Here is a 25,658-nt window from a genome sequence, read left to right on the forward strand (position 1 = left end):
TTTGAATTCCTTACACCAATTAAACCAATTAAATCTATACCAAAAGGAAAAAAAATAGTTTTTCCTTACAAAAACAAGGAATATCAAATCCGGCCTCCGACACTTAACACTTACTAGCTGTGTGACCCTGGGCAAGTCACTTAACCCCAATTGCCTCACTAAAAAACAAAAAAACAAAAAAACCAAGGACTAGTCTTCATGTCTTTGTATTTGTATAAAGAAGTGCATATGAGGAGCTTAAGGATCTTTCCTTAATATATTAAACTGAATCTAAGGACAACCAAAGAACTAGCATTCTTTGTAATGGAGAAATGCATACTGTTTAAGTGGGTAAACTGTTTTTATCCTCACATTATAGGAGAAAGGAAAGGAAGTCTTCTGAACATTGTATGAATCCCTTCTCTTGAATTTATGGAAGGATATGGGTAAGAATTCACAGGATGTGTGAATATGGTTGAGTTACTATCTGTACTGCTGTAAAAAATACCTACAATATATGAGATTACAAATACATTTGGACTCAGAGTATTTAAAAAGAAACAGATATAGAAGACTCAAATGACCAGTTGAAGATGACTCATAAAATCTGTAACAATGGTGAAATTCTGGGGCAGTTAGGTGGCACAGTAGATAAAGCACCAGTCCTGGATTCAGGAGGACCTGAGTTTAAATCCAGCCTCAGACACTTGACACTTACTAGCTGTGTGACCCTGGGCAAGCCACTTAACCCCCATTGCCCTGCAAAAAATTTTAAAAAAATGTTTTAAAAAAGGTGAAATTTATGTAAACTTTTACTTTCTTAAGTGTGGGCATCTGTAAAAAATAAAACAGATCCACTATTCATAAAAAAAGTAAGTAAAAGCTTCTAGACTATTAGGAATGTAGACAGTCAAGATGAAGGCAATATGTTTCCTATTCATATATGTTCTTTAAAATGCTAAAAAGCATAGTGATGATGGACCTTTCCTTAATAGATTAAACAGAATCTATCTATAACCAAAAAATTAGCATTATTTGTAATGGAGAAATACTAGAGGCCTTTTCAATAAGATCAGAGTAAAGAAAGGATGACAATTATTATTACTATTACTAGATATATTTCTAGAAATGTTGACTATAGCAGTAAGACAAAAAGGAATCAATGGAATAAATATAGGCAAAAAGGAAATAAAATTATTGCTTTTTTGTAGATGATATGATGACTTATTTAGAGAAGAACCCTAGATATCCTAATAAAATTAATTGAAAGCACAACTTTAGTAAAGAATGATATAAAACAAATGAAAATCAAACTTTTCATAGATTACCAACAAAGGCTAACAGAAAAAGATAGAAAAATAAATTTCATTCAAAATAACAGCAGAATATATAAAATATCTGAGAATCCAGCAATCAAGACATTCATAGAAATTATATTAAAGTAACTACAAAGTCCTCTCTTAAAATGCATTTATTTTAAAAATGCATTTTAGTAATATATTTTATTGTTACATAACTTAAATTTCCTCCAATATCCTTCCTTTTCTTCCAGCATATTTTTTAAATCAAGAAAAAGACCAAAAAGAAAAAAAAATCAATTCATTTAAGTATTTCCATATTTCTCTGTGTGGATAATTTTTTTTTTGTAACACAATAATATTCCATTTTCATTATTACATCACAACTTGTTTGACTACTCCATGATTGATTGGCATTAAATTTGTTTTAAAGTTATTTGTTATCACAAAAAGTGTGCATTGTGTATGTATGTGTGTGTGTGTGTGTGTATTCTGTTGCTATCCCTATCAACCATCAATTGTTTATGATTAAGCAATGCCAATCTAATAAAAATACTACTTAAATTAATTTACAAACTCAATGCAAATAGGCAATATAAAAAATTCTTCTGATGAAATAGAAGATAAAGTATCTAAAAGGAAATAATAAATAAAAGTGGGAAGAGAACCTAGCAGTTCCAGATAGCAAAGTAAATTAAAAGGCAGCAATAATCAAAACAATTTTGTATTGGTTAAGTGCCAATAGTAGCATAGTATTTGATAACTATAAAGATACCAAAGACACCAATAATTGAGGTAAAGACTCACAATTTTACAAAACTACTGGAAAAATGGGAAAGTGGTTTGAGACACACTGGATTTAGAATAACATGTCACATACCATATCAAGTTCCAAATAAGTTCATACATGACTATATGATGTCATAAACAAAAAATGAAGGGGAAGGAGATCTGTTATACAACTTTGGATAAGGGGATAGTTTTTGACCAAAAAATGGATAGAGGTGATCATTAAAAAAATAGACAATTTTGATTACATAAAATTTTAAAGTATTTCACAAACAAAATCAATGCAGTTAGAATTTGTTGGGAAATGATTTACTGGGAAAATATTTATAGCAAATTTCTCTGAAAAAGGTCATGGTTTCTAAAGTCCTTGCCAGAGCTAGGTACATGACCTATGACCTATGAATTTATAGAGAAATATTTAAAAACAGGCAAAAATTAGATTGCCTTAAAAATCTTCTTAAACTTAATTTTAGACTATTTAAAATATATTTATATGATAGAAGAATTTTATTTCATTTGATAGCAGGATTTAAACAATTTATAGACTTTCTAGTCCTTTCATACTAGAGAAGTAAAATCTATAACATGTGAACTCTTATTAATGGTTTATGAATTTATAAAAGATAAAACCATTTTTGAGACTTTTTCATTGAAGATGAAAGGAAAAGAGAAGGAAAACATCAAAATGCTATGCTATGTGGTAGTGGTAATAAGGGTTAAATATGTAATTATTTTAGCAAAGCTCCAATTTTTTTAATAAGCTAAGATAAAAGCTTTGTTATACCTCAACACATTGTAAAAAGAAGTACTCCTGGGTCCCTGACTCTTTAGAGGGAATTGACTAACCCACTACCATACTTAGCCCCATAGTAAGTTAATTACTTAGGGCTTCTGTGGTTATATGCAGGACACCATAATTTGGGGGGAGGGAGTTGTTTATATGATAACATTTATTAAAGTAAGAAGTTGCCCAAGTAAAAATAATAGCTAGTACAAAGAGAGGATTAAAAACGTTAACACATATAATTTAAAATTTCAATTGTATAAACGTAAAGCAAGTTATCATTTACTTTATGCCTATTTTTTTTTTGAGCAGAGGATAAATGTATCCTTATCAGTTTAATTGAATGAAAGCCTAAGGTCAATCAAGCAACAATTGTTTATTGAGTATACTTTATGCTAGGCACTATAGAGTACAAAATAAATATAAGATATGTATTCTTACTATGGGAGTTTGGGTAAACAAGTGCTGTGAAATACTAAACAAGACAATTAAGACAATGGCCCCCTCCATCCCTCCCTCCCACTCACTCTTTCTGAGTGTCTTATTGTCACCCCTATTTTCTCTAATTCTAACTTTATTATCTCTCTCTTTTATTTATATTTTCAACAACTTTATGTCCTGATGCACAAAATTCATCTAGATAGGTCAATATCACTAGACTAGGAGTCAAAAGAACTAGGGTTTAGTCCTGAATCTTCATCTAATTGTGTGACCTTGTATGTCTAACTTGACAGCCTTTCTGGGACTCAATTTCCTCATCTGGAGAAATGAGATAGTCAAGAAAGATTATCTCCAGGGGCAGCTAGGTGGCACAGTGGATAAAGCACTGGCCTTGGATTCAGGAGGACCTGAGTTCAAATTCGACCTCAGATACTTGACATTTACTAGCTGTGAGACCCTGGGCAACTCACTTAACCCTCATTGCCACACACACACACACAAAGACAGATTATCTTCAAAGTCCTTTCCAGTTCTTGCATTTATGACTCTATAACTCAATTATTTTGTAACTGTGATAATATTGTACATTCTAAGGCTGAGCTTACACATATGCATGCCTACCTGTTGTGATTTGATTTGTGCTGTGCCAGGAAGGGTTTCTTCCCCTTCTATGAAACCTCTGTCAATTCATCCACTGGATTAACCCAGTGGTTCTTTTAAACAAACCAATACTTCTAGGAGGGGATATTAAACTATTTCACATTTTGGAAGATAGAACAGCTTTTCTCCTTAAAAGAGTAGAGTGGAAGGGGCAGGTAGGTGGCGCAGTGGATAAAGCACTGGACCTGGATTCAGGAATACCTGAGTTCAAATCCAACCTCAGACGCTTGACACTTACTAGCTGTGTGACCCTCGACAAGTCACTTAACCCCAATTGTGAAGAAGAAGGAGAAGGAGAAGGAGAAGGAGGAGGAGGAGGAGGAGGAGGAGGAGGAGGAAGAGGAGGAGGAGGAGGAGGAGGAGAAGATGATGATTAGAGTGGAGGAAGCGAATGTCTGGACAAGAGAGGGCTGAAAAAGGGAGAAAATAGCAGAAAGGGAAATTGCGTTGGGTGCCTACTTTGTGATTTTGCATAGCATTAGCCTCTTGTGTTGTTTCAAATGGACATGGGTGACTCATTGTATAGTACACTCATATTTTGGTGGAAACAAGTTTTGAGTGAGAGTGTTGCACTCATTCAACATAAAAACCAATACATGCAGAATGGTGCCCATATCTGTCTTAATTAATGTACTTTTCCAAATTATGGTGAGTGTTAAAACTTAGTCTTTGACCCATTAACAGATGGAGATAATGTCTGTGAAAGATGTTTTAAATATTAAGCACACTATTCAGATGCATGTATGTCTTTGATGGTGATATCATCACCACCACCACCATCATCATCACCATCATCATTAAAGTAGTTGAATTTTGGGAGACCGACATCAAAGAACCCTCTTGACCTTGGTCGAGGTGCATTCTACAAAGATATATTTAATTTTCCTATATAACTCATTTAAGGAAAGTTGATTCATATGAACATGTATATTTATTTAAAAGCTGCACAAATTTACTCTTCCAAGCAGTGAAGTCCTATGCCATGGGGACTTTACATTGACTCCCTGGGATTTAACACATGTAAAGTTATTCACAACCTGGTTTCAATGGACCTTTTCAGGTTTATTGTACATCATTCCCCTCTGTGCGTGATATTCCTGGATGAATTGGACTTTCTATTGCTCCTCACAGTGTCCCATTCCCCCTAGGGTGAGCTGGAATCAGTTCTAACTGACTTCTGAGAGCCAATTGTTAAATTTTCCATGAGTGTTTACACCTTAAAACTGGCAATTACTAGAGAACAGGGTTTGATTTATTGTTTTGTTTATTGTCTTGACTTTAGAATGAGTTAATAATGTAGATTAAAGCTAAAAGTGTATCTATTTTTTTCCTGGAGAGCCTGGTTTTTAAACATTTACCAGCACAACCCTGTATTACTTCATAAATATTGCTTGGATTTAGTGGGAGTGCAGTAAAAAAAGCTCATGAAATCAAGTTATCATAGGCTAATAATAATACCTGCCATTTATATAAGACTTTAAGGTTTACAAAATGTTTAACATCTATTTGAGCTCTGGTCTCTCTTCTCCATGTTTTTGGATAGGGTTTCCTCCATGTCTGCATTGTACCTCTCCTTATCTCTACCTCTTAGAATGCCATTTCCTTCAAATATAGGCTCAAGTGCCACCTAATACATGAACTGGAAAGCTTATACTTGAATGGCGAACTACAGAGAATAATGAAGCTCTGTTATCTCTCAGACCAATCAGGTTATCTTACTCTGATCACCCATCTCAGCCCCACCCCATAGGTGATCACTTCCCATAGAAAGTAAACTTCTTGTGGACAGGGACTTTAATTTTTGTCTGCATATCACCAGTACCTAGGACAGAGTGGACAAATAGTAGGTAGTTAATAAATGTTCATTGATGAATTAATTAACTGAAGAAACATTTCTCAGTACTCTTTAGATGGAAAAAGAATATGGAAATATTTTCTGATATGATTTCAAATGATAACTTAACAAAGTATTCATTGAATTTCATTTAAAGGTAAAGGCCATGCTACCTGTAGTAGAGTCATCTATAAGGGCTCCCTACCCTTATTTTGCCCCTACTCTTCTACTCTCTCTTTCACATGGGTTAGGGTAGTTCTCCCCCCCCCTCCCACTGCCCCCTAAAAGGCAATAAAATTGTCACAAGGCCCTATCTAGTCCTAGGGGACTAATCCTGAAGATGTGCTTCTCTTGAAGTAGCTTTCTACTGTCTTTCAACCTCCTAATTTCATAAAATTGCCTGATTGAAGTGACCTCTCAATTGCATAAAAAGGCTGATCCACCAGGAGTGGATTCACAGTTTTTTTTAACTTGAGGTCACCCCCTTCCCCTAGCTAAGTATTATGGGACCCTTGTTCAATATTTTTTTCTATCCTATGGTTAAGTAAACCTATTTTTGTTCAAAAATTCAGCATTTATTTAAGACCTATTATATTCATGGGGGCAGGTAGATATGACAGTGGGTATAGCAGAAGCCTAGAGTCAGGAAGACCCAAGTTCAAATCTGACTTCAGACACTTCCTAGCTATGTGACCCTGGGCAAATCACTTGACTCTGTTTCCTCATCTGTAAAATGTGCTGGAGAAGGAAATGGTAAATTAGTTCAGTATCTTTGTCAAGAAAACCCCCAAAAGGGGTCACAAAGAGTCAGACACAACTGAAAACAAATCAACAATGACAACAACAACAACAAAATGTTCCTGGCAATGTGCTAAGTTTTAATAGTAAAATACAAAGAAAAAGAAAGATAGTTTCTTTCTTCAGAAAGCTTACTTTCTAATGGGGGGAAGATAACACCCAAAAGAAAGCTGAAAAGGGATTCGATAATTGGGGGGGGGGAAAGTACCTTCTGAAGCTTGGTGGAGAAAGAAGTCTAGAGAGTCATGTGCAAAGCCTAGAGAGGGATGTAGTAGGAACATGAACAGCCTGGGCACTTTACTAAAAATGGAGATTTAGGGAGAAACTAATCAATCAGAGGAAAGGACTTCAGGGAAGTATGATCTTCTAAGATGAAAAAGCTGCTGGATTCATGATGGAGGAAGGCCAGAGAGACAGGAGCAGAGACCAAAAAAGAATGAAGTGTAGAATTTCAGTCCAACATGCAACCGATACTAGCAGTAGGCAGCCATGAATCAGGTCTGTACAAATGTATGTCACATCATCTCAACTGAACCCCTCAATCCCCCTCCCCCATAGTACAACAGTCCTTTTCACCTCCCTGACTCACTCTCTCACTTACCATGGGGGATTTTCTAAATATTTTTGTCCAACTAAAACCTTTCATAGTTACCCCCAGTCTCAGCCTCTCTGCTGAGAATCTTGTCTCATGTTTCATTGAAAAAATCAAAGCCATTCACCAAGAACTTCCTCCTCTTCTCACATCACCCACGTGCCTTCTGCTGCTATCTCCTCTTTTGCCCCAGTCCAAATGAGGAAACTGAGGCAGAACTTAAGTTGCTTCTCTGGCTTTAAGTCCCAGATACAAGAAGCCCTTTCCTGATCTCTCATAAGGCTAGTGTCTTTCCTCTGTTGATTATCTCCAATTTATCTTGCATATATTTTGTTTGTTCATAGTTGTTTACATTGTTATTTCCTCCATTAGATTGTGGGATTCTTGAAAGCAGTGATTGTCTTTTCCTTTCTTTGTATTCTCCAGAGCTGAAAATGGTGTCTGGAACATAGTAGGTGTTTAATAAATATTTACTGATTGACTTAGTCTGCCTTCTCATCTAAACCATCAGAAAAAGAAAGAAATCATCTAAGGCATCAGATTGAGAACATACACATCAACTCAAACATTGCATACTCATTTTCTGTAGTCTCTGTCCTGATCCCCAAGAAATGTAATGGAAATAAAATTGCCATCCTAACAGTTGGTCAGTGCCAATGGTGAGAGTGGAAATCATTTACTGTTAAACATTGTAGCCCTGTGATTTGAAAACTGATTGGGCTGGGAGATCACAGAACTTTATTATCATCTGTACCAGCCCATTCAGCTACCATCTCTCTGGGTTTAATCACTGCTTAGTCTAGAAAAGTAAACTTAAGGAAGGTAGAGATTGACTGATCTTGTCCAATGTTCCACCTTAAGTATGCTATACTCCTATTTAATTCATGAATTACTTAATGTATTCATGCAATATCTGTTCATTTATCTATTTTCTGTTTGTCCTTTTTCTGTTTGCTTCTGTTTGCTCTGTCTTCAATTAATATAAGCTTCTTGAGTAAGAATTGCTTTTTTTCCTTCTCTTTTCTTCCTTCCTTCCTTTCTTTCATTTCTTCCTCCTTCCCTTCCTTCTTTCCTCCCTTTCTTCCTTCTCTCTATCTCTTCTCTTCCCTCCCTCCCTCTCTCTTACATATAGTGGTATTTAATAAATATTTGTTGCTTGCTTGCTTGAATCAGTGTAAACCTTGAAAGGGTGAGGATTACAAATTCAGTTTCTATGATATCCAACAAAAGCCTATCACAAGTAAACCATGAATCTATGTTTTTGGTGAGGATGATAGACAGACAGTTGATGGATAGATAAATAGATAGAAGATTAAAGCATTAGTTAAACCCTTATTATGTGACAGGCACTATGCCTTGGGATACAAACACAAGCAAAGCAGTCCTTTCCTTCAAGAAGCCTACATTCTAGGGGAAATAGACAAAAGGTATCTGGAAAAAGGATACAGTAGGTGGCATGGTATAGAGATGAATAGGAAGTGATGCAGGTACCTTGATCCTGGGCAAAAATAAGGCACAGATATTGTTATGTAAAAATATTCAGTTGCAAAGGTTGGTTGTGATTACGTAATCTTCATTCCATGAATAATTCAGATATCAGCCTTCAAACTCTGGAGGAGATTGCTGGGATATAGCTATTTCCCAAGTCTTGTTTTTTATTATTGAGATATAAGGAGCTACTGAAAATGCAGGGTCCCTGGGGCCTTGTTACAGGGGCCAGCCCTTCAATTCCATGGTAAACTCTAAAGAATATATCAGAAGAAACTCTGGAATAGGAGACCAACAGTCACCAGTGAATGTGCAAATAAAGGTTTTATTTTTGGTGGGGGAGGGTGCCAACAGTATACACAAATTACATGAAGTAACCATATTTATTTAGGTCAGGGTCGTGAGCTAGGTTTTATTATCTGTGCATATTTGTCTTTTTAAAATGTAGCCATGGGCTTGATACTTCTATAGAAAATGTAAAAGAATAAGGAGTCATATAGATACAAGTTATGGACGGATAATTTCAGACAACTGTAATCTGATAATCATACATATATATATGTATATATGATATAATATGAAGTCATAATATTCCTATAGGTATAATTTAGAGATGGTATTAAGATATCATGGATTCAAACCAAGCAATCAGAAGATAATAAGATGTCAAGGACGGGGAGCATATCCTGTATGATGCATATGCAAAAAGAATACACACAAGTTATCTTAGAAGTGAAAATGAATTAATGCTTACTGGGATCCCTAGCCTAAAGAATTGGTTGGATCTTATATTATGCCCTTTAAACCAAACCAAACCAAATCAAACCAAGATGAAACCTCTTTTAAACTGGAGGAAGGAGGGGTTTCTGGACATTTGTTTTGAATGGAAAGTTTTCTCTGTTGAATAAGTAATTGAACTAGTGCATTAGCTAGATCTTTTTTTTTGCAGGGTAATGGGGGTTAAGTGACTTGCCCAGGGTCACACAGCTAGTAAGTGTCAAGTGTCTGAGGCCAGATTTGAACCCAGAACTTCTGAATCCAGGGCCGGTGCTTTATCCACTGCGCCACCTAGCCACCCCCATAGCTAGATCTTTACATTTCACTTCGATGTGGAAAAATAAATATAACAAAGATATATTTTTCTATAGTTCAAAATAACTGTTTCAGGAGAGCAAATAATATTCAACTTTAATAAAGTCATTCCCATAATCACGGGGGGAAAAGCAACTTATTGCTTTTTTTTTTTGCTAGTATCTGATTCAATGAAATAAGTCATTTTTCTATACTACTAACTGTTCTTTTTCAAGTACAGCATAGAAATAAAATCCTAGGTGAATATTTTCAAAAAATATTGCTTCATTTACAATTTTGAATAATACTTTTCATAAGAAATCTTATGACAAAGGCAGCCCAAACAGGAAAAACAATAGGAAAGTTTATGACGTATAAAATGAATTCTTCAAAAGAATTTTGTTTCGAAATGCCAAGGGTTATAAGTCAAATATATGCAGCACATATTACTATTTATTACCTTGCATTGGCTGAAATTCATCTCTTCTGACAACTCTGGGTAAATCATGTTACATATTTTATAAAATATGAGTACTGGTCTTTTTCTGAAGATACCACTTAGCGAGTGAACTCACTGCTATTGGCTGCATCCCAGTTGCTGTAAGCTCCCTTAAGATTCTTACTCCTACATAGTACTATGGCAGTTGAATCAGAGAATAAAGGGTATTTATAGAAAACATATGCAAAAGGTTGATGGCTCGTCCAGTTTTTTAGTGCACAGACTGACAGCTAAATACAAATTGAGAAATGTAAGTTTCACTTTCGAGCAAATTTACTGGGTGAAAGCCTCATTTTTTCATTTCATTTGAATATGTTCACTGCTTCTCCGAATATGCAACTTTATAGTGAGCATATTTTTTATTCTTGAAGGCTCATTATTTTACAGTGAGGTTACTGAACCTAGACCACGTAGTACAGATTACACAGCATAGTATTAATCAAAATATACATGGCAAATGGGATTCCAAACAGTGCCAAATAGGCATCTGCTTTTAGAAGAGAACAAAAAATGCATTTAACTCCTTTATTAAAAGGTATTATGGGCAATTTATTTTAAACCATCTCTCTAACACCATTAACTAGCATGTAATTTAATGTACTCCCAAGCAACTTGACTTTTACATTTCCTTCAAAACATTAATTTGTGAAAGCAAGTTGATGTAAAAGATGCCTTTGACCCTAAGAGCGATTTGAGCCATTAAGAACAAATTAAATTATCTTTTGAATGTATGTAACTGTGACTTTTCAGGTTGCAAAATAACATATTTACAGTTGTCACATGTGATATAATATCACCAGGTAGGAAAATTAAAAACAAAAACAAAAACAAGCTATTTCTAATGATAGAATTGTTTTCCTCCTAACTAATGATGTCAGTTTCTGTCAGATTAACTGAAACAAGAAGATAGTCTCTCTATGCCTGGGCATTGATAACCAAACAAATTAGAGAAATCCCTCAAGGATTATCTAGGATTGAAAGAAGAGGGATATAGACAATATAGTCCCAGAGATTCTGGTGAATGCAGTCAGACATTCTTGTAGTGACTATGTTATGCAGTGCTTTTAAGAAGAAAAAAAAGAAAACAAAGCTTTTGACCTTATAAGCCAACCAATTTGAGTTGGGGAGTTAAAGAGGAACAAAGAACCAAAAACACTCAGAATTCACTTTTATTAAGTGGTATTTGTTCATTGAGAATCAGTTGTGAGTAATAACCTAAATGTTATATATGTCCATGTCCTATCCTGAAGTGTGATTTTTTATTTTCTTTCTTATAGCATCTAATTAAACATTAGTTAATTCAAATCATCATCTTCACTGGAGTAATTATATCCCTATTTCTATGAGGAAAAAAATGATAGACTTTAAAATATAAGGGTTACTTTCTATAGTTCATTCACAAATGTAGCAGATATAGAAGCATTAACTTTTTCTAGTTATCGATCGAAATGATTGAAATAAAATGAGATGTGTTTTTGGAATGGTCATATTTCATATACATCTTGAGGGAATTCAGGTGCCTATTTGCTTTTATTGTTATAGGAGGGTAAATAAAAGATATCTGAATGAGGATGTTGCTCATACCTACAGGCAAATTTTGGTAAATCGTTTGATTTTGGATAACATGAAATTTCTATTGTGCAGTCAATTGGTCTGACCTGAAATTGCCCTGATTTCACAACAGAATTTTATAATTTAAAAAACAAAAAAAATGTTTTGAGTAATGTCCTTATGAGGTATTCATGACATGTGTGTGACTTTAATGGAAGCAAGTCTAAAAGGCTAGTTATGGCTAGAATTCTAAAGAACCATGTCTACAGTAGGCCAGAAGAGGATATATTTCGAATAAGTAGGTAGAGCTTCTATAGTAGAAGCTTCCTTGTAGAAAGAGAACCATCCTCTTTAAAGAAAAGCAGTTGTTTACTTCCTAATTTTAATTTTTTTTTTGTGGGGCAATAAGTTTTAAGTGACTTGTCCAGGGTTACAGAGCTAGTAAGTGTCAAGTTTCTGAAGCAGGATTTGAACTCAGGTCCTCCCGAATTCAGGGCCGGTGCTTTATCTACTGCACCACCTAGCTGCTCCCCAATTGTAATTTTTAAAGAATAACTACAAACTGGTATATTTGGGAACTTCAGTTACCATGTGGCAAGATAATCAATAGCAAGGGCCACTGCATTTCATCACATCTATGGATCTCAACCATAGATCCTGCTGGTCCAACAATTCTTAAAGGTTTTTTTTTTTCTCTTAAATTTTTGTGCGCATCAATTCTCAATTAAAAAATATGGTAGGCAATATATAGCTTAACTGTTTTGTTTTCTTAAACAATAATGTGCCCACAGCTATTAGAAAAATTACTGCTATCAGTAAAGACAATATATTTTAAAAATTCATTCATGTAGAAACTACTCTTTAAAGGTTATTCTTTTTAAAAATGTTTTCATGTCTAACAGATTATGTATTTTGTAGCCATTCTCTCTTGAGTACTAAAAAATAAAATAGAAAAAAGTCAAAACATAAAAGAATAATCACATTTACTTTCAAAACCATCTAAGTTATGAGATAAAAAAATTTTAAAATCCAGGCAGTTTCTGAATAATGTTTTTTTTTTCTTGATTGAATGTAAGCTCTTGGAGGGGAAGGCTGTTTAATTTCTGTCTTTTTATTCCCCCACAGTTAGAATTATACCAGGCCCTTTGTAGGCACTTAATCAATCCTTGTTGATTGATTATCTGAATTCTCTTTAAAAAGAACTCTTCAAATATGCAAAAAAGAACACCAGACTTAAAAACAGATCATGGAATCACAACTCTTTCATCTTTTATAGCCTTTAATGCCTATAAACTAGTAAGTATGGGCAAAAAGTAAAAAGAACTTGAAGTGTTGATGTAATTCTATTCCAAAAGTAATGGTGACATGATTTGGTAAAATGAGACTCATGACTGGAATATGGGAATGGATGATTACACCTTGTTGAAAAGAATCACATCTGATAGAAAAAGGGGAAAGTAAAACAGTTATTAGGAAGGTTTACTTACTTCCTCCAACTGGTACTTGTTTCATGCCTTCTTTCCTTCCTTGCTAATGATACTACACATAAACACATACTTATACTACATGTCTATGAATCATAGGACACCATTATCTCAGGGAAAAAAATAAAAATTATCAGTGTCTAAAAGGCAATGGAAAGTTCTATGAAAAATACTAGTAGCCAGCACTATAATGCCAATGATGGTGTGTATAAACAATGGCATATAAGCTATTTTCAAGAGCATATGGAACATATACATCTGAAAAAGGAGGTAGACCAATCAAAAAGAAAGAATGTGAGACAAAAGGTGGATGATTCAAGAGTATCACTACAATGTTAAAATGTTCAATTAGTTGAGCATATTAGCTGGAACCTCAGTGAAGAATTTCCAGAAAGATATGAATGGTAATCAGAGCATGAGAAGTCATTCAAGATTTATAATCTATACTGCTTAGAGAAAGGGAACAGACATTTATTATGGACCTACTATGTGCCAGGTGCTGTGCCAAGTAATGAATAAACATTCCCTTGTTGATTCTCACAGTAACCCTGGGAAGTAGCCACTATTATTTCCCCCATTTATAGTGGAGGAAACTGGGGCAGATAAGTTAAGTGACTTGTCTGGGGTTATACAGCTAAGTCTGAGGCCAGATATGAACTCAACTCTTTGTTACTCTAGGCATAGTGTTCTATCCCCTGGGCTACCTGATTGCTGCTAATACCAGGAGAATGTTGGTATTAAGAAGATGGACTTTTACAGCAATAAACACGGAAAGCACAACACAGTTTGCCTACTGTGAATCAACTCTCTCTTTATTTCCTATTTAAATCTGAGGCCATCTGCCTTGCCTAACACATATACTGATAGAATATCACTAACTGTATGTCATCTGGGCAATTAGTATTTTCATCCACTTTATTTTTCCAATGTGGATGACTGTGTTGGTCTCTTTCTATAGAGTCTACGTATTTCATTTGAGGAGACATTATAATGTAATGGGACTCAATGCAATTAAAGCAATGTTGTTTGTAAATAGGAATGCTTTGGAAAACCTGGCAATTATTAGGGAATTCTTTTGTTTAGTATCTGTGTAGCACGCTCTCCATGACACTCATGAATATCTTGTTGGGTGCCCTATGAATGTTAATACTCAGTGTATCATTTTCATTTAACTTTGTGATAACATCATAGAATCTTATACAATTTTAGTACACATGGACCTTATTTGAGGAAAGACTGTAACTATGGAAGTTTATCCTAACAAGCCTATGGCTTTTCTGAAATCAACAAACAATAGACACAGAAAGATTTTCTATTATCTATGCCATTTTTTCCTTTGACTATACAGTCCTAATACTTAGGAGGCCTGGGCTGTGGTCCCAGTTGTATCACTAACTAGCCGTGTGACAAAGGCAAGACACTTTTAAAACTCTCTAGGCTTGGGGCAGCTAGGTGGCACAGTGGATAAAGCACCGGCCCTGGATTCAGGAGTACCTGAGTTCAAATCCAACCTCAGACACGTGACACTTACTAGTTGTGTGACCCTGGGCAAGTCACTTAACCCTCATTGCCCCGAAAAAAAAAAAAAAAAGAAACCAAAACTCTCTAGGCTTTACTTTTTCCATCTTCGAAATGAAGGGAATATATTTAAAGGTTCCTCTTAATCTTAAAGAACTACAATTCTAGGTCTCTCCTATTTAGAAAAAAAGTTCTACTTGGAGGCTAGTGTTTGCATTAGGAAATTGTCAGAAATCTGTTAATTACAGGTCAATCTCACCTAAATAATTAATGCCAGATATCCGGGGGGAAAAGTAGGGGAGGGAAACCTGTTATACAGTGAAAATTTCAAACAGGGACTGGTCAGGACAGAAGTGGGACAAGCAGAGGCAAGTTTCAAGTAGGCACTTAATAATGCTTGTTGGATTGTAATGAATTCATTTTGGATTAGAAGCAGATAGCATATGATGTCTGACTAACAGTAAGAGAACAGAAGAGATAGAAGTGACTTGACTGGAAGTTGGATTTGTATAAAAGATCTTTTCATAGGCAATAGTTGATAGTAACTCAAGTTTACAATCCATATCTCTAGGAATCACTAATTATAGATTAAACAAACTTGAGCAACTAGCTATAGACATTATGAGAAACGAATGAGGTAAATCTGAAATTTATTTTTAAAATAGCTCCACTAAGGGATTTACATGGAGGAGGTGGGGAGGGTGGGGAGGAGATCATTCCATACACACTGGTTTACTTACTCTGTCCTGAACTTTCCTTTTGTTACCACCATGCCTTTTCATAGCTCTATATTCTCCCCATCCTCCTAGACCTCAAGCCTTGAATGAATTTTCTCCTCATTTTTACCTCTTAGAATATCTTAGTTTTCTTCAAGGTGCCAGTTTATGGGCAGTTGGTGTTGGTGACTGTAGTTATGGGGGATCTATTTGCAGAGCTATTGTTCCCATGGACAAAGGTCTGGAAGTGGTGGTGGCCTGCTCAGGGGGTGCCACTATTCTCTGGGGCTGTTGGTGGGTCATGGATTTCCTCTACCAGAGTATGAGGAGTTGGTGGTCCATGTAGTGGCTATAGTTTCACCAGCCTGGCATTGTGCCTCCTGGCTTTCTCTCAGGTCACATTGATTCTTCGTTTAAGTTAACTTCCCTAGAACTGTCAGATACAATTACTAAACAACTTTTATCTATGGGAGATCATAGATAACTCACAAAAATACTCCAATATTGGGGAAAGACAAATATTACTATAATTTTTTAGAAAGGGCATGGGGAGAGAATGGAGTCTACAAATTATATGACCTTGATATCAATTCACGGAAAAATTATATAATACATGATTAAAAGGATGATTAGTGAATATATTTAAAGGGAAACCATGACCACAAAGAATTAACATGGTTTTATCAAAACCAGGTCATGATAGAATAACTTCATGTCTTCTGTTCGAATAGGAGATTAAAAGGCAATACATGTAATAAAATACAAAGGAAGATCAAATAAAATAAAGAAATATGATCTGGATGAATATGATGATGACAATAGATAATGGAGGAAAGACAGTTGTCCAAATTTTCAAAAAAAATTGGAAGAAGGTGGATTACTCAGGCAACAGGTTATTGAATCTAGTCATGTTCTGTTTAATATTTTTAATAATGACTCTGATGAAAACATAACACATAAGAACACAGAGTTAGAACTGGGATGGGCAGGATTTTGACTTTTGAGGCTGCCATCCTTTCTAAAAGAGAAGATTAATGATTCTTAATTCTTTTTTTTTTTTTTTTTTGGTGAGGCAATTGGGATTAAGTGACCTGCCCAGGGTCACACAGTTGATAAGTGTCAAGTGTCTGAGGCTGGATTTGAACTCAGCTACTCCTGAATCCAGGGCCAGTGCTCTATCCACTGCACCACCTAGCTGCCCCAAGATTAATGATTCTTAAGGAACACCTCTCTACCCTTCAGGTAAGAGACACAGAACCCAGGGGAAGCTAGGTGGCATGGTGGATAGAGTACCAAACTTGTGGTCAGGATGACCTGAGTTCACATTTAACTTCAGGCAATTAGAAGTAGTGTGACCCAGGGCAAATCACTTAATTTTGTTTACCTCAGTTTCCTCATCTGTAAAATGAGTTGGAGGAGGAAATGGGAAACCACTCTAGTATCTTTGCTAAGATAACCCCAAGTAGGGTCACAAGGAGTCAGACAAAACTGAAAAACAATTGAATTGATGGGTTCCTAAATGAATTAGCTGAATTTTAAGCAGAGAAATTAAAGGATTTGAGCTGGAGGAGCTAAAATTTGATTTATGTCAAATAAAGGAGGACAGATGTTGGAAAGAGCTGGAGGATCCAATGAGGGTGTAGTTGCTTGTCCTCTAAGAAATGACCTATTATAGCTATAGAAATTATAAGGTAAAAGAAAATTGAAATTTTATTTAAATCTAAGTCTTTGGCCACTAGAAACAGAGGATTAAGATGTAAAGTTCAGCATTTCTGCTTACTGGCTGAGATCTTAGGCAAGTCAATTTACTCCTCTAGGATAAGAAGGTAGTGCCTGCAAAAAGTGTTTGGATTTTAGGAGAGTGGCTTAAAATATAGAAGTAATGGCTCTTGGCCATTAGTATAGTGTACTCCAAATGGAAAGGTAAATATATATTTGGCTGAAGACTTATAAATCTAATCATAAAAGACTTTAAACTACAACGGAAGGGAGAAGGAGAGATCTGCCTATGTATCTCCACCAAAATAGGTATTATAGAGAGTGAGTGTAATGTAGGAAGAATAAAAGTAGATTTAAGGATGATATTGGAACCAGCCCACTCCATTTTGACTTTGATATCTTAATTAGGGAAGACTACTTCTCAATCAATCAAATGAACTTAGATTAAGTGTGAAAAGTCTTCAAAAGCTATTGGATGAAGTGAAATGATTGTGGATAAGGAGATTATTTCAATAGGCTGGGAAAATTGGTTATATCTCAAGGGATCATCTATACAAAAGGAATTCCTGTTAAAGTACAATTTGGACTAGATGTCCCTGAGGTTCCAACTCTGGTATTCTGTGGTTGAGTGGAATGGAAGAATCTGTTCTCATTAAAGATGTTGAGCACTGTCCAAAAGTTTGAATTCCTAAAGAATAAGGTTTAATGATATTTAAATTTGCCATGACATGAATTTTTAATTTTCTAATTGATATTATAACTTCTTGGATAGAATTTAAGTAGGTGCTTATGTGTGTGAGTTCATTTTGGATAATTTTTCCACTGAGAACTAAATCAAGAAATGGAAAAATTACAGGCTTTACATGCCCATGCTCCCTACTAGAAAATTGAATCTTTGGGAAGGACTCCTAGCACCCCACACTGTTCTTCACCTACTTGATACCTAATAAAAGAGTATCTAATTTAATTGAAAAAAACTTGTTTCTTTTATTTGCTTCTTTTGGGCTCAAATCTGCCACAGAAAACAAATTATTTGTTAAATTCTAAGCAAAAATATATTCCCATGGATTATTGCCTTGTTTTGGCAGAGGGGCTTATGTAGTTCGATAAAACTATGAAGACAGTTCATAGTGGAGAGTTTTGAGAAAAGATGATATACTGGAAAAGAAATGGCAAACAACTCCAGTATGATTGCCAATAAAACACAAAGGACAGTATTAAAATGATCAACTGGCACACCAGAATATGAACCTCTCAGGTCACAAGTTATCCAATATACTATTGGCAAAGACCAGGGGACAACAACAAGTAGATCCAGTACTAATTAAATTGTTGGGTCAAAGCTGAAAGGAAGCTCAGATGTGATGTTTCTGGTGATGAAAAGAAAAGTCCAATGATGTAAAGAGATCAACATTACTTAGGAACTTGGGATGTAAGATCAATGAAGCAAGGTAAGCTGTATGTGGTCAAATAGAAGATGGAAAGACAAAACATTGACATTTTGGGGGTTGGTGAACTTAAATGAACAGGAATGAGTAACTTTAATATAGTTATTACTAGAATGAGAAAAGCAATACTGTGGTCTAATCTCAAAAAAGCAACAGAATGATATTTGTTTGAATCCAAGTGAAACAGTTCATTATCACAATAATACAAGTCTATACTCCAACCACTGATGTGGAAGAATCCAAAGATGATCAGTTCTATGAAGACTTACAACATCTTCTAAAGATGTGACATTCTTCTTAGGGGATTGGAATATTAAAGTAGCAAATCAAATAATAGGTAAATTTGACCTTGAAGTACAAAATAAAGCAAGGCAGAGACTAATAGAATTTTTTTTTTGTGGGCCAATGAGGGTTAAGTGACTTACCCAGGGTAACACAGCTAGTGAGGGTCAAGTATCTGAGGTCAGATTTGAACTCAGGTCCTTCTGAATCCAGGGCCAGTGCTTTATCCACTGTACCACCTAGCTGCCCAAGACTAATAGAATTTTGTCAAAATAACCCTCTGGTCATAGCAAACGCTCCTCTTCAACAACCCAAAACGTGACTCTTCATATGGACATCACAAGATGGTTAATATCAAAAGGGCATGCTAGCTGTGTGACCCTGGGCAAGTCACTTAACCCCCATTGCCCCGCAAACAAAACAAAACAAAACAAAAAAAAAGGGCATGGAATATGATATTCCAGAGGGCAAAGGAACTGGGACTACAGACAAAAATCACATACCCAGCAAAATTAATCATAATCTTTCAGAGGAAAAAAATGAGAAAGAGGTCTTTTAGGCATTTGTGATGAAAAGACCTGAACTGAATACACAATTTGACTTTCAAATACAAGACCCTGGAGAAGCATAAAAAGGTAAACAGGAAAAAGACTCCATGAGGTATATTAAAAGATCAAACTGTTTACATTCCTACATTGGAAGATAATACTTTGAACTCATAAGAACTATCTCAGTAAGGAATTCACAGAAGACCTCAGGTCTGAACTGAATTTGAAGAGATGATATCTGTAAAGCATTTATGTTTTGTTCTTTGTGGGGCAGACAGGGTGGGGTGTCTTATGTCTGGGGCTGGATTTGGGCTTGGGGCCTCCTGGGTCCAGGGCTGCTGCTTTGTACAATGTACCACTTAACTAACCCATGATGACATCATTAAAACAGGGTTGAGGTGTAGGAGGAATAGACTGGGGGAGGGAGAGGGGGAGAGATGGTCTGGGGAGAGGTAGTTCACATGAAGGAAACAAGAAAAAAGGTTATGGAGGGGAGGAGAAGAGGGAGAAGTAGTTGAGGAGTGAGTGAACCTTAATATCATCAGAATTGGCTCAAAGAAGGACTAACATACACACTCAAGTAGGTATAGTAATATATTTTTGCCCTGAGGGAGATAAGGGGAGGAGGAAGAAGGGAAGGAGGGAAGGGCAGATTTGGGGAAAGAGCAGTCAAAAGCAAAACACTTTCAAAGAAGATGAAGATGTTCTGCATTACTGCACAAGTATGACATCTTGAATTGCTTGATCTCATAGGGAGGGTTGAGGAGGGAGGGAGGAAGAAAAATCTAGAAGACAGAATTAGTTCAGGGACCTTGATCTCATTGGAGTGGGCTCATGGAGGGAATAGAATTCATGAGCAATTGGGAGGAGTAATCTATTTAACCCTGCGGGAAAATAGGAGGGAAGGAGAATAAGGAAGGAAGGATGAAAAAAGGGAGTGTTGAGCAAGGGGAGAGGATAGTCAGACATAAAACACCTTTGAGGAGGAATAGGTAAAAAGAAGATAGAGTAAATGTCATGGGAAGGGAGTGGGATGGAGGGAAATAGTTATGATGATTGATTATAATGGCAAAATGTATGGTAACTATTTTGCTGGGCTTTTATGAAGACAATTCTCTGTCAAGCTTAAGGTACTATGTACAGGTTATGATGAACAAAATACTATCAGTAAAACCTGGAAAGACCTACATGAATTGAAACAGAGTGAAATGTACTGTATACAAAATAGCAGCAATAGTGGGGGGGATGATCTGCTGGGAAGCATGTGGTTATTTTCAGCAAGGCAATGATCCAATATAATCCTGAAGGATTTATGAAGATTGCAGCCCATCTGCAGAGAAAGAACTGATAGTATCTGAAAACAGATGGAAACACATTTACATCTTTTTTCTTTTCCTCTTTGACAATTCCTTAATATGAAGTTTGTTTTTTTATACTATTTTCTCTCACAACTAGCTAATATGGGAAATTTTCCATGACTACTCATGTATAACTTATTTTGAATTGCTTGAGTTCTTGTGGGAGGGAGGAAGAGAAGTTGGAATACAAAGTTTAAAAAAATTGATGTTAAAATCTGTTTTTACATTTATTTTGCAAAATAAATTTCTATTCAAAGCAAAAAAAAATGTTTAAGTTAGATTGATTATATACTCTGAAGCCAAAGGTTGATAAGCTCCTCAGTTAAAATTACCTGAAGCTTACTTCAGCTCAGATCATGAGCTTCTTATTACAAAATTCAGACTTAAATTGAAGAAAGTAGGGAAATCACCAGATCTTATAAATATGATTTAAATAATATCACATGAATTTGAAGTAGAAGTGATAAATAGATTTAAGGGATTAGGTATGGTAGCTAGAGTGCCTGAAGAATTATGGACTGAGATTTACAGTAATGTACAGGAAGCATCAACAAAAAATATTTTAAAAGAAAAAGAAGAGGAAGAAAGCAAAATGGCTGTCTGATGAAGTTTTATGAATAGCTGAGGAAAGAAGGAAAGTGAAAGGTAAATGAAAAAATGGAAAGATATACCCAACTGAAAGCAGAATTCCAGAGTATACTAAGAAGAAAGTTTTCTTAAATAAGCAATGCAATGAAATAGAAGAAAACAATAGAATGGGAAAGACAAGAGATCTCCAAGAAAATTAAAGATATCAAGGGAACATTTCATGCAGAAATGGGCATGATAAAAGGCAAAAAAGGTAGGTACTTAATCAAAGTAGAAGAAATTAAGAGGAGGTGGCAAGAATATCTAGAAGAACTACACACAAAAGATCTTAACGTCACCAATAACCATGAGGATATGGTTACTAATCCATAGCCAAGAAATCCTGGAGAATGAAGTCAAGTGGACTTAGGAAGCATTATTAAAAATAAGACTAGTGGGGAGATGGAATTCCAATGAGCCACTTAAAATCCTAAAAGATGCTGCTGCTAAAATGCTGCATTCATTATGCTAGCATATTTGGAAAACATAACAGTGACCATTGGATTGGAAAAGATTGGTTTATGTCACAGTGCTAAAGGAGGGCGATACCAAAGAATATTCAAATTACCAAACAATTGCACTCATTTCACACATACCATTAAGGTTATGCTTAAGATCCTGCAAGTTAGGCTTCAGCAATATGTGAACCACAAAATACCAGAAGAGCAGGCTAGTTTTTGAAGAGGCAAAGGTATTAGAAAGCAAATTCCCAACATTCAATGGATTATGAAGAAACCAAGCGAGTTCTAGAAAACACACACACACACACACACACACACACACACAGCTACAACAACACCGAACACAAAACCATCTGTTTCTGCTTCATTGACCAAAGCTTTTGACTATGTGGATCAAAAATAAAGGTGCAAAGTCCTCAAAGAGATGGGAGTACCAGATCATCTTATTTGTATCCTGAGAGACCCATATGTAGGGCAAGAAGCAACAGTTAGAACTGAACATGGAATAACTGATGAGTTTAAGATAGGAAAAGGTGTATGACAGGGGTATATAATGTCACCTTATTTATACCTTATATGTGAAATGCCAGGCTGGATGAATCAAAAGCTGGAATTAATGTTTCTGGAAAGATATCAACAATCTCAGTTATGCAGAGGATATCATCTTGAACGCAGTAGGTAAAGAGGAATTGAGGAGCCTCTTGATGGGAGTGAAAGAGCAGAGTGTAAAAGCTGGCTTGAAGTTTAACATAAAATCCCATAGATCTTAGCAACTGGTCCTATGACTTCCTGATTAGGAGAGAGAGAAGAAATGGAAGCAGTGTCAGATGATGTATATATATATATATATATATATATATATATATATATATATATATACACACACACACACATATATATATATATATGTATTGCAGGGCAATGAGGGTTAACTGACTTGCTCAGGGTCACACAGATAGTAAGTGTGTCTGAGGCCGGATTTGAACTCAGGTCCTCCTAAATCCAGGGCTGGTGCTCCATCCGCTGCACCACCTAGCTTCCCTCCCCCCCAGATGGTATATTCTTGAATTCAAAGATAACTATAGATAGTTTCTGAAGCTGTGAAATTGACACTTGTTCCTTGGGAGGAAAGCTGTGGAAATTTGGACAGTACAAAAAGCAGAGATATAATCCTGCCAGCCACCAAAGGTTTGTATAGTCAAAGGTGTGATTTTTCCAGTAGCACTCAATTCTACTATAAGGAAAATTGTGCACTGTACAATCAATGCTTTCAAATTGGGTGTTGGAGAAGACTTTTGAGAGACTCTAGGTCATCAGGGAGATCCAATTAGTCAATGCTAAAGAAATGAATTCAGACTATTTGCTGAAAGGTCAAATAGTGAAGATGAGAAAGGCTGAAGACAAGGAGGGAAGAGAGAACTATGCAGGTTGCCTTAGTAGACCTTTTGAATGCCTCTCTAGCCAATCCAAGGGCCTTCTATTCGTCACCTAGTTAGAAATAATTACAGAATGGCTATGCATACTCCAAAAGATCTCCTAGGCACTTACGTTACATATTATCATGACTCTTGTGTTTACAAGCTCCTCAGCTTCTCCTTTCGGAGAGATGCCATCTGAGGAATTCTGTGCAGGTGCCAGACACCCATTGTACTCTGCCATCCCTTTGAAAAATTTGCTATCTTTTGTCAAGAGGCAGAGGTGCATTTTGTACACATTGTCCAAATCCTTAGTCCAGAGCAGTCCTCTGGTGTATCTGGCAAAGCATAAATATTTTCCTTTTGCTTGTTTCCTTGTTTGCCAACTTAGGATTCCTAAAATAGTATGGTAAATCTTATATACTTCCATCTACATAGGCAATAGCACAATTGCCCCTAAACCAAAAAGCAATGCAGATTCAACAAGCAAGGAATATTTCTTGTTGACCAAATATTATTGCTTGCTTAGTACTCCACAAATACCTGACTTGCTGCCTTCCTAAATCCAATAGCAAAAAAAGAAAAGGCAAATACAATTGCCTTCCTAACCTAGAAGGAAACAAAATCCCTACAGAGCTTAGCTTGAAGGGATTTAGGGGCTCAGTTGACTGGAAGTCACTCCCTGAGTCCTGGGAGAGAACGTAAATCAACTTAGCTTGATGCTTGAAGACTGACTCTGGGTCAAAGGGAGCTAGGAAGCCTTCATCCTCTCCATTTTTAATTAGGGAAGTCTTATCGTTCTCTTTCTCAAACACACATACACTTAGGTCCAATTCTTTGTGGTATGGTAAATGAAAAAAAAAAAGGTCTATAATATTTAAAATGAGAAAATATATTTATTTGGGATTTTCATAGATTTGAAATTATATGGTCTATGAATTAGGGTCAGCTCATTTAACAAATTTCACAAAAATTGAATATATTGTATTATGGTTGCTAAATGCTATGTTATTAATATTTATACATAAATAAGATAATTAATAAATAAATATTTAAATACCATAAAATACTTAGCTAAATGTTTATCTGACATTATTTCACTCCCATAGAAGGACACATAGACTCAAGTGCAGGTTCTCAGCTATGTAAAAATATGGATATTTTGGGTGTTTCCAAATTATAGATATGTAGACACATTCGATCTCTTACATTGCATTTTATAGATGCTAGCACATATGAGCATTGTGGATCTATCTCTCTATGTTTCTTGGGCTATCAAACAGGCACTATAGAAAATAAGTTGAATTACCCATGTGAAGAACTGTAGTCTCTATAAGCAAGTTACATTTTGGCAATAAGTGAGTCTTACTGCTTGAATACTTCTTTCTAAGTGGACAAGATCATTGTAAAAAATGTAAAAGAACAGACCAATGGCAAAGGACATTTGGATTTTCCCTGTAAATGGCCTATATGGAAATTAATTATAACTCATAACATCAAAGTCAGAGGTCAAATCCAAGACCTTACTGCTAACTCAGGAAAAATTCTCTTTTCAATGACATATGATATGACCTTCAACTCTTAGTAGTTATGGAAGAATGAAGGTCAACTATTGCTATATTCAGAAAATCCAAATGATATATGTGACAAATGATAGAGTCTATTGTAACTGATTTCTGAGGGCATTTTCAGTAAAATATTGCCCTTTGGGTTGAAAGGTTTCTGACCTTGTGATAAAATGTCTGATGCTAATCATTATTTCTCAATTGAGTTATTTCAAAGGATAGTCAATACTGTGTTAGTTACACTTCTCTCTCTATTTCAGATGAATGGCAAAGTCAGAAAGTTCCCAGAATTAGAATCTATCTGTTGTTTTTGGGAATTTGTCAGTCATGAGTATATTTTAAGGAAGAGAAGGAAAATTTGGGGGGGGGCTATTTTTAATCCTTATTGGTTTTGTTTTAGTCTGAAACTTTTCTTACTCCACAATGAGTAAGGAAAAAAAATTCCCAGTTCTCATAGACTGTTTCAATATTTAAGAAAAAAAAGATATTGTGAGTTTTCACCCATGATGCATAATGTAAGGCTTATTTTTGAGAATTTGGGATTTGTTTAATCTTCAGTAGAAGATGCTTTAGAAGTATTTCATCTGTCCTGTCTATAAAATGTCCCATGTTGCTGAGCAGGGTAGTTTTGCCAAATATGTTCTCCCTCCCCTTCTAAGTTGACATTTTCTCACCCTATTGTCCCCTTCTACAGCTATCTTCCAGCAGTCCAATTGCCAATTAACAAATGCTA

This window comes from Dromiciops gliroides, chromosome 1, assembly GCF_019393635.1.
Source record: "Dromiciops gliroides isolate mDroGli1 chromosome 1, mDroGli1.pri, whole genome shotgun sequence".
Taxonomy (NCBI): Eukaryota; Metazoa; Chordata; class Mammalia; order Microbiotheria; family Microbiotheriidae; genus Dromiciops; species Dromiciops gliroides.